We start from the raw sequence: 9883 nt of genomic DNA on the forward strand, positions 1-9883 counted from the left end.
CTACAATGTAAATTTAGGAACAAGACAAAGTGCTATTTCTTTGACTGACAGTTGATCTCTTCACATGTTTGTGGTGGAACATGGTACTGCGGGCATGTCCTCACTTGGTTGGCCCATCTTCTATTCCTATAGCCCCTCCCCATAAGATCCCCTAATAAAGGCCGAGAGCCCTAATCTCCTCCCTCATACCTGCCTTGGACGTGAGCCAGCAGCATGTAGAGGCATGTCTGGGTTTCTTGATTAATAAAGCCTTTGACTACTTCTTTCGTGTCTGCAAGTGGTCATTGATCGCACTATAATGTTCATCTTTGCTTCCACAATCATATTGCAGCCTTTCTTATCCATCACCTGAGGAGAACACACTTAGATTTTTTTTCTTGATTCGTGGACTTCACTGTAAAAGGCAATATTTGTTCCCTATTCCCAGTTGTCCCTGAACTGAATAATTTGCTTGGTGGTCAACCATATCAGATTTCAGATTTATTGTCAGATTTATTTATGATATCACATACAACCCTGGGATTCTTTTTTCCTGCAGGTGAGGCTGAATTACCACTTACTGGTAGTGCAAAAAAAAAACTGTGCACGACAAAAACATCTAAACAAGTAAAGAAATGTAAACAAACTGACCGTGCAATACAGAGTGGAAAAAAAACAAACTCCTTCAATGAGTCCCTGGTTGAGTTTGTTGTTGAGGAGCCTGATGGTAGAGGAGTAGCAACTGTTCCTGAACCTGGTGGTGCATACATCTTTCTTGATGGTAGCAGCGAGAACAGAGCGTGTCCTGGATGGTGTGGATCCTTGATGATTGTTGTTGATTTCTGATGGCAGTATTGCCTGTAGATATTCCCGATGGTGGGCAGGGTATTGCCTGTGTTGTCCTGGGCTATATCCATGATCTTTTGCAAGGCTTTGCACAAAGAGGTATTGGTGTCCTCATACCAGATTGTGATGCAGCCGGTCGGCACACTTTCCACCATACATCTGTAGAAATTTGCCAAGGTTTCCAAATGTCATACCAAACTTCCTCAAACCCCTGTGGAAGTAGAGGTATGAAGTGCCAGTTGATGAAGTAGTCAAAGACGATGCGGTCAAACAATAATCATGAGTTTTATTCGCAGAAACTCATGGTACAAATAATGAAAGACAATAGGTGCATATACAGTTATACCCAAGGGGAGTGTCCTTAACAGTAGAGATAATGCACAGCCAATGTTAGTACAGCAAGACTCGCCAGAGGGGAGACTGGCAGCTCGGCAGACATTCACCACAAGGTGCTGATGTGCTTTCTTCAAAATGGCGTCAATGTGTTGGCTCCAGCAAAGATCCTCAAAGATAGTGACTCCCAAGAACTTTCTATTTGCTCACTCTCTCAACCTCTGATCCCAGCAATGATCACTGGATCATACACCTCTGGCTCTCCCTTCCTGAAATCAACAATCAGCTCCTTGGTTTTGGTGACATTGAGTGTGAGGTTGTTGTTAGTCACTGTGGCTGCATGAACTTTGGTGCCGTGCTTTTTTTATGGAATGCATCCAAGATTCTCTCGTGAAACATGTCTGCCAATAATAAATAATCGGCCATTTCGGCCAAACATTTGATTATCTTGTCCAATCTACTCTGTCCTCTAAGAAAACAGAAGAGATCACGGAGTAGCAGTTAGCGCAACACCTTTACAGCGCCAGTGATCGGGACCAGGGTTCAAATCCCACGTTGTCTGTAAGGAATTTATTTGTTCTCCCTGTTTCTACGTGGGTTTCCCCCAGGGGGGGGCTCTGGTTCCCTCCCTCTGTTCAAAATGTACCGGGGGTGTAAGTTAATTGGATGTAAATTGTGCAGCAGGGGCTCGTGGGCTGAAATGGCCTATTATCGTGCTGTATGGCTAAATTTTTTTTAATTTAAAAATTAAATAATTGCAAGTTTATGGTGCTAGAGGGCCCTCTATTGGTTATTATTTTTTTCTCCCTTGAGAAACCAAATCATAGGTTTGTCCTGCTGTGTTTCTTTCAGCATTAGAATAATTAGAATAATACCTAGTGTCGCCGAGAATATTCTCCCAGAATCACAGTGCGGCTTTCGCGCAAACAGAGGAACCACTGACATGGTCTTTGCCCTCAGACAGCTCCAAGAAAAGTGCAGAGAACAAAACAAAGGACTCTACATCACCTTTGTTGACCTCACCAAAGCCTTCGACACCGTGAGCAGGAAAGGGCTTTGGCAAATACTAGAGCGCATCGGATGTCCCCCAAAGTTCCTCAACATGATTATCCAACTGCACGAAAACCAACAAGGTCGGGTCAGATACAGCGATGAGCTCTCTGAACCCTTCTCCATTAACAATGGCGTGAAGCAAGGCTGTGTTCTCGCACCAACCCTCTTTTCAATCTTCTTCAGCATGATGCTGAACCAAGCCATGAAAGACCCCAACAATGAAGACGCTGTTTACATCCGGTACCGCACGGATGGCAGTCTCTTCAATCTGAGGCGCCTGCAAGCTCACACCAAGACACAAGAGAAACTTGTCCGTGAACTACTCTTTGCAGATGATGCCGCTTTAGTTGCCCATTCAGAGCCAGCTCTTCAGCGCTTGACGTCCTGCTTTGCGGAAACTGCCAAAATGTTTGGCCTGGAAGTCAGCCTGAAGAAAACTGAGGTCCTCCATCAGCCAGCTCCCCACCATGACTACCAGCCCCCCCACATCTCCATCGGGCACACAAAACTCAAAACGGTCAACCAGTTTACCTATCTCGGCTGCACCATTTCATCAGATGCAAGGATCGACAATGAGATAGACAACAGACTCGCCAAGGCAAATAGCGCCTTTGGAAGACTACACAAAAGAGTCTGGAAAAACAACCAACTGAAAAACCTCACAAAGATAAGCGTATACAGAGCCGTTGTCATACCCACACTCCTGTTCGGCTCCGAATCATGGGTCCTCTACCGGCACCACCTACGGCTCCTAGAACGCTTCCACCAGCGTTGTCTCCGCTCCATCCTCAACATCCATTGGAGCGCTCACACCCCTAACGTCGAGGTACTCGAGATGGCAGAGGTCGACAGCATCGAGTCCACGCTGCTGAAGATCCAGCTGCGCTGGATGGGTCACGTCTCCAGAATGGAGGACCATCGCCTTCCCAAGATCGTATTATATGGCGAGCTCTCCACTGGCCACCGTGACAGAGGTGCACCAAAGAAAAGGTACAAGGACTGCCTAAAGAAATCTCTTGGTGCCTGCCACATTGACCACCGCCAGTGGGCTGATAACGCCTCAAACCGTGCATCTTGGCGCCTCACAGTTTGGCGGGCAGCAGCCTCCTTTGAAGAAGACCGCAGAGCCCACCTCACTGACAAAAGGCAAAGGAGGAAAAACCCAACACCCAACCCCAACCAACCAATTTTCCCTTGCAACCGCTGCAATCGTGTCTGCCTGTCCCACATCGGACTGGTCAGCCACAAACGAGCCTGCAGCTGACGTGGACTTTTTACCCCCTCCATAAATCTTCGTCCGCGAAGCCAAGCCAAAGTAAATATGCTTACATAGTGTCAGCTTTTCAAGCACTTTGCTAATAGAAAATAATAAAATAAAAACAAATAAATAAACAAATAATCAAATAAAATGATAGATAGGTAGGTAGGTGGGTGGATAGATAAATGTTTTAAAAAAGATAGTGATAAAATAGTGACAAATCATGTCTCTTACACACCATAGACCATAAATCCTGGCCAGTGTTTATGATTCTCTACATAATGTAGCAGTTCGCTACCTGGCAAGCGAACAGGCACTTAAAATTGGTGGACTGACACGGTGAGCGCGGAAAGCCTGCGTACACTAAAGGCTTTCACTGGCCAGGAGCCTGCACAGCAGGAACCACAGCCAATCCAAAGCCAGCTTGCCAGTGATGTCACATCCACGCGCAGTGGCGGGAATACCAGTGGCAGGAAGCTGGGTCTATAAAAGCAGGGCTGGGGAGATCAATAAATCAGTCTTGTCTTGACTTCACTTACACTTGTGTGGGTGTCGTTCTTCTCTCGCTCTGCAGTAGCACCTCGCTGCATTGGTGTCCAAACGGAATTTGGACCCGAAGATGACTGACCCATCTACGCTCCACATAATTTTGCTAAAGCTGCCAACTTTTTGGACATCGCAGCCACTGGTGTGGTTCAAACAGGCAAAATCTTAATTTCAACTGCAGCAGATCTCCACTGATCCCACAAAGTACTACTACGTGGTGAGCTTGCTAGCCCTGGACACTGCAGCAAGGGTTGTTGATTTCCTTCAGCAGCGTCCAGAACAGGGCAAATATGAGGCCCTAAAAGAGCTATTAACCCACTCTTTTGGGCTCTCAAGGCGCATGCACGCTGCCCGTTGCTGCACATGGATGGTCTGGGGGACAGGGCCCCATCTGTCCTCATGAGTGATATGCTGGCTTTGGCCAAGGGGCACACGCCTTACCTATTCTTTGAGCAGATTTTTCTGGAGCAACTGCCTGAGGACATCGGACTGCTGCTGGCCAATGAGGTCTTCAGCGACCCCCTCGAAAATTCGCAGCCCTGGTGGACATGCTCTGGAGAGAAAAGTGGGTCAATGGCACATTGGTAGAGCAAGTTGCTAGGCCCCATACGCGGAGACCAACAAGGCTGGATCCGATGCTGAAAAGGCAAGTTGTCTCTCCTGAGGCACAATACTATTTCCACCAGCAGTGATGAGGTACAGAGGCCTGCCGATTCCCCCCCCTCACCGTGCGCATTTTAGGGAAACACCATTGCCAGCCATCACTGATGGCCATGACAGCTAGCCAGCGAGATAGTCTCTTATACGTCTGGGACATACTCTCAGGTCGGCATTTCCTGGTGCGGAGGTTAGTGTATGACACCTAGAACGGGAAACCGGACCTGGCCCTGAGGGCAGTAAACAGCAGCACCGTCCTGCTCCGTTTCAGTGACAGCCACTTCACATCGACCTTCACGCTGGCGGCGGTGGCACATCCTCTCCTGGGCGCAGACTTTCTCTGGGCGCACTGCCTACTGGTAGACCTGAAAGGGTGATGGTTGGTACAAGCCAAGACATTCCAAACCTTTTCCCTGGGCGAGGCCAAGCTACCAACCCCCCACCTTGACTCAATCACCCTCTCAGGCAATGAGTTCATCCATATCTTAGCAGAATTTCCCTCCACACTGGTGGCATAGTTCACCTCAACTGAGCCAAGCCCAAGCACAGGTAAGGCACCGCATTCTCGCAGAGGGGCCTTCGATTCACACCAGGACACGCCGCCTCCCTCCAGAAAAACAACCTCACGAAGGAAGAGTTCAAAAAGAAGGAGTAGATGGGGATTGTGTGATGCTCCGACAGCCCTTGGGTTGGAGGGTGGAGGCCATGCAGAGACTACTGTCACCTGAACGAGGCCACCACATCAGACAGATATCCCGTTCCGCACATACAGGATGTCACAGCAAATCACAGGGGGCTCTTATATTCTCCAAAGCGACCTCGTCCGGGGCCAACACCAGATCCCGGTCCAACCAGACAACATCCCTCATCACCCCGTTTGGCCTGTTCAAGTTCCTGAGGATGCCTTTTGGACTCAAAAATGCAGCCCAGATGTTCCAGAGGCTGATAGATGCAGTGCAATGGGATCTCAAGTTCAAATTATCTACCTGAACAACATCCTAGTTGCCAGCCGCAACCACAAGGTCCCCATCTGCGACAGTTATGCACCCCCCTGAGTGACTTTGGCCTAACAATCAATCTGGCCAAATGCCAGTTTGGGCTTGAAACCATCGACTTCCTGAGCCACAGGATTAACAGGCATGGAGCAACACTGCGGCCTGAGAAGGTAGAAGCTGTCAGGCACTTCATCAAACCTCACACGGTGAAAGGCCTACAACAATTCGCCAGAATGATCAACTTCCACTACCGTTCCATACCACCAGCGGCCCGCATCATGCACCCCTGTTGACATTAATGGCAGGGAAGAAGAACGAAATCATCTGGGACAAGGAATCATCGGTGGCCTTCAGAAGGTGAAGAAGGTACAGGCCAATGCCACATTGCTGGTTCACCCCATGACAGATGTTCCGTCAGCCTTCACAGTGGACTCAACTAGCATGGTGGTTGGAGGAGTGCTAGAGCAATTGATCAAGGGACAATGGTGACCTTTGGCTTTCTTCATCAGGAACCTTCATCCACCTGAGCTGAAATACAGTGCCTTTTACCAAGAGCTCTTGGATTTGTAACTCGTGGTCCGACACTTTCACTACTTTCTTGAAGGAATACAGTTCAAAGTCTTTACCAATCCTAAACCATTGAGTTTTGTATTTAATAAAGTGTCGGACCCGTGGTCGACTCGGCAGCAGAGGCTCCTGTCATAGGTGTTGTAATGATCATGGTTGCAAGGCAACTAGCAATACCTTACTGTTTGATTATACTTGGCTGCCACCAGGGGTTGACACAGAGCAGGAGACACACAGTATGCTGGATCTGTAATGGAGACTTGCAGCCTCATGGCCTGCCTCATGGTGCTGTTCATATCAACTTTAAAGTAAAGAACCTTTTCCTTCATCCATGTGTTGTCTTAAGAACTCACACATATGAATACAAGTTGAAACACGCATCAGAATTCACCACCGACATCGAGCATATAGACAGGAAAACGAACGTGGTGGCCAATGCTTTATCATGGCCAACAGTGCAAAGCATACAGATCCTGTCCCAGGGATAGATTATACGGCCCTGGCAGAAACACAGCAGGGAGACCCAAAGATATCAGCATTCAGGATTGCGGTGTTGGGACTCCATCTAGAAGACATCCCGGTAGGTCCAGGTAACACACTGCTCGTCTGCAATGAATCCACCAGCCACCCTCCCCCATATTACCTGCGGCCTTGAGGAGACGTCTTTGATTCTGAACACAACTTGGCTCACCCAGCCATCAGGACAACCGCTTGCATGGTAGCCAACAGGTTCATGTGGCACAGCCTCCATCCGGAAGCAGATCAGCCAGTGAACCAGAACCTGCAGACCCTGCCAGACATCAGAAGTCCAACAGCACAACAGGGCAACCCCCCACCACAGTAGTTCGAGCTGGCATGAAGAAGGTTTAGCCACATACACATAGACATTGCGTGACCACTGTCAGTGACCAGGGGGGCATGATACCTACTGATAATGGTCGATTGCCTCACAAGATGGCCGGAAGCAGTCCCACTGACAGAGTCAATGACAGAGGCCTGTGCCAGAGCCCTGATTAAACACTTGAGTGGCAAGGTTCAGAGTCCCAGAACTCATGACTTCGGACAGAGGCTCACAGTTCACCTCAACCCAGTGGACAGCGCTGGCAAACCTACTGGGGACACAGCTCCACCATACTGTAACATACCACCACCAGGCAAACGGCCTGGTGGAGCGGTTCCACAGACACCTAAAAATGGCACTGATGGCTCGGCTCAAGGAACCCAACAAGTCTGAGCTTCCATGGGTCCTGCTGGGGATCCATACAACCTCCAAAGAAGACCTAAACACCTCAGCAGTGGAGCTAGGGTATGGTGCATTTTTGTTCATTGCTGGGGAATTAGTGCTCAAAGACCCAGACAAACCAGCCACAGCAACCTTGGAGAAGTTTAGGGAAAGACCGAGTACCCTGGCCCCAGTGCCACCCCCACAGCATGGACAAACAAAAACTTTCATCCCCAAGGATTTGAGGACCTGCAAGTACGGCTTTTTCCGCAGGGGAGCACACCCAACACCGTTACAAAGACCATATGAAGGACCGTACAAGGTGATCAGGCACAATGGGTCAACATGTGTGCTGGACATAGGCGGGAAGGAAGAGACATTCACTGTTGACTGCCTCAAACCAGCACACCTGGATGCAAACCAACTGGCCAACACATAACCACCACGTCACAGGGGCAGGCTGCCCAAGCAAAGGTGGACCACGACCGAAGACATCAGCATCTGCATCACCGGTTCTGGGGGGTGGGGCTCGTGTAGAGGCCAGCTACCTGGCAAGCAAGCGACACTAAAAAATAGTGGACTAATGCAGTGAGCGAGGAAAGCCTTCACACATTAATGGCCTTCACTGTCCAGGGGCCTACATGTTGGGAACTACAGCCAATCAAAGCTCCCCAGAGACCTGCATCCACCCTCAGCGATGGGAAAATCAGTGGAGGGAAGCTGGATCTATAAAAGCAGGGCTGGGGAGATCAATAAATCAGTCTTGACTTCACACACTTGTGTGTGTGGGCCTTTCTTCTCTCACTCTGCAGTAGCACCTTGCTACAATAGAAAGTTTGTTTGTTTTTTTCATAAAATAATTTTTTCTGAAGGAAAATGACTTGACTATGTCAAAGGACACTGCATGTATCTAGCTTGCTATAATGAAATCAACATCAGCAGGATATAGTCAGAATTCCATATAATACAATAGGCAATCGTGTCTTTTGATCAAAATGATAAAGAAAATTCCAGCCTTGAGCTGGCCTTAACTGTGGGTGTTTTTATGCCAGGCCTGCACTTCAAGGACGGCTTCAAACATGGATAAAAATTTTAAACGTATCTGTTTATGAAGCAGCCGTTTAGGGCTTTCTTGCAGAGTGGCACCTCCGTGTGTCATCTGGAGCCGCTGTAGACATGGCAACTGTTGCTGTGGCACTGCCCATCATAAATGCACGGCAGAACAATGGTTGTCTTCCTTACCCCAATTCTCCACATAGCTGGAACCGCTCTGCATTTCCTAGAACGGTTCCAGCTGTGTGGGGGATTATGGGTAGGGAAGTCGGCCATTGCTGTGTGGTCGGCAGGGCTGTCACAGCCCTCCCCGGCAGCCTCCTGACAGCTCCTCCGACTTGGCCGCCTTCTGGCCTGACGGCCCCTGTTGGCCGCCCATGCCCTGAGGGGGGAGGAGAGTCATAGAGGGAGAGGGGTGAATGAGTAGGAGAGAGAGGAGTGAGATGGGTCATCGTGACATCATCAGCCCACCCCTAGTCAGCTGCTTGCAGCGGATGTACCTTTATGCAGTGAGGTGGAGCGCACAGGTCCACCTCTAGCAATACCTTGGAGAGGGATTGGTGTCGTCGTCTTTCAGCCACTCACGGACCATTTATGAAGGTAAGTTTTCTGATGTGAGGGAGGAGAATCTCCACCATTAAGTTCAGATTTTTTGATTTATAAAATGGCCTTGTGTTTGCTGATCTCAGCCAGAGTGGCAGAAATAGCATTGGATTTACATTTGGAATCCACAAGCATTGGCCATTGTTACCGTTAAAGATTAAAACATAGTAACATCTTTGTTTTCCATAATGGGAGTCTTGTTATTATTCACAGGAAAGTGTTGTCAGTGAACCGACAGACACAGGGATGCCCCATGAGGTTTTTAATTAGTTCTCTGTGGTGTCAGCATCCTGCATTAAAGGGAAAAAGTAATGAGAAACATAATTTCCCCATTCACAAAGCCAACACAAGGGTGACTAAAACCATGAATGTCATTCTGGGATCCAGATCATGGGCCCAAACCACCTATCCAAATGGAATAATGTGTGGAATTCATTCATTGCAAGGAAAATCCATAGTAAGTGTACCTGGTTTCAAACTCCTTTGAAGACTATGGATAATCCTCAACAGAATCTACAAAGAGAAGGTGTTGAACAGCTCAAAGTGCAACAATAGTCATGTGTCCCCAACCATGGAACCCATCACGTCAGCAAAAAAATGTATTGTGTCAACCTGGAAATTGGAAGATAATTTGAAAATACAACAATGGTATATAGAAATGAATAAATGTATTCCATTAGAAAAAATAACATATAGTTTAAGAAATAATATTGAAATATTCGAACAAGTATGGGAGCCTTACATTAAATACAATAGCGAAAACCTACCGGG

This window comes from Narcine bancroftii, chromosome 5, assembly GCF_036971445.1.
Source record: "Narcine bancroftii isolate sNarBan1 chromosome 5, sNarBan1.hap1, whole genome shotgun sequence".
Classification (NCBI taxonomy): Eukaryota; Metazoa; Chordata; class Chondrichthyes; order Torpediniformes; family Narcinidae; genus Narcine; species Narcine bancroftii.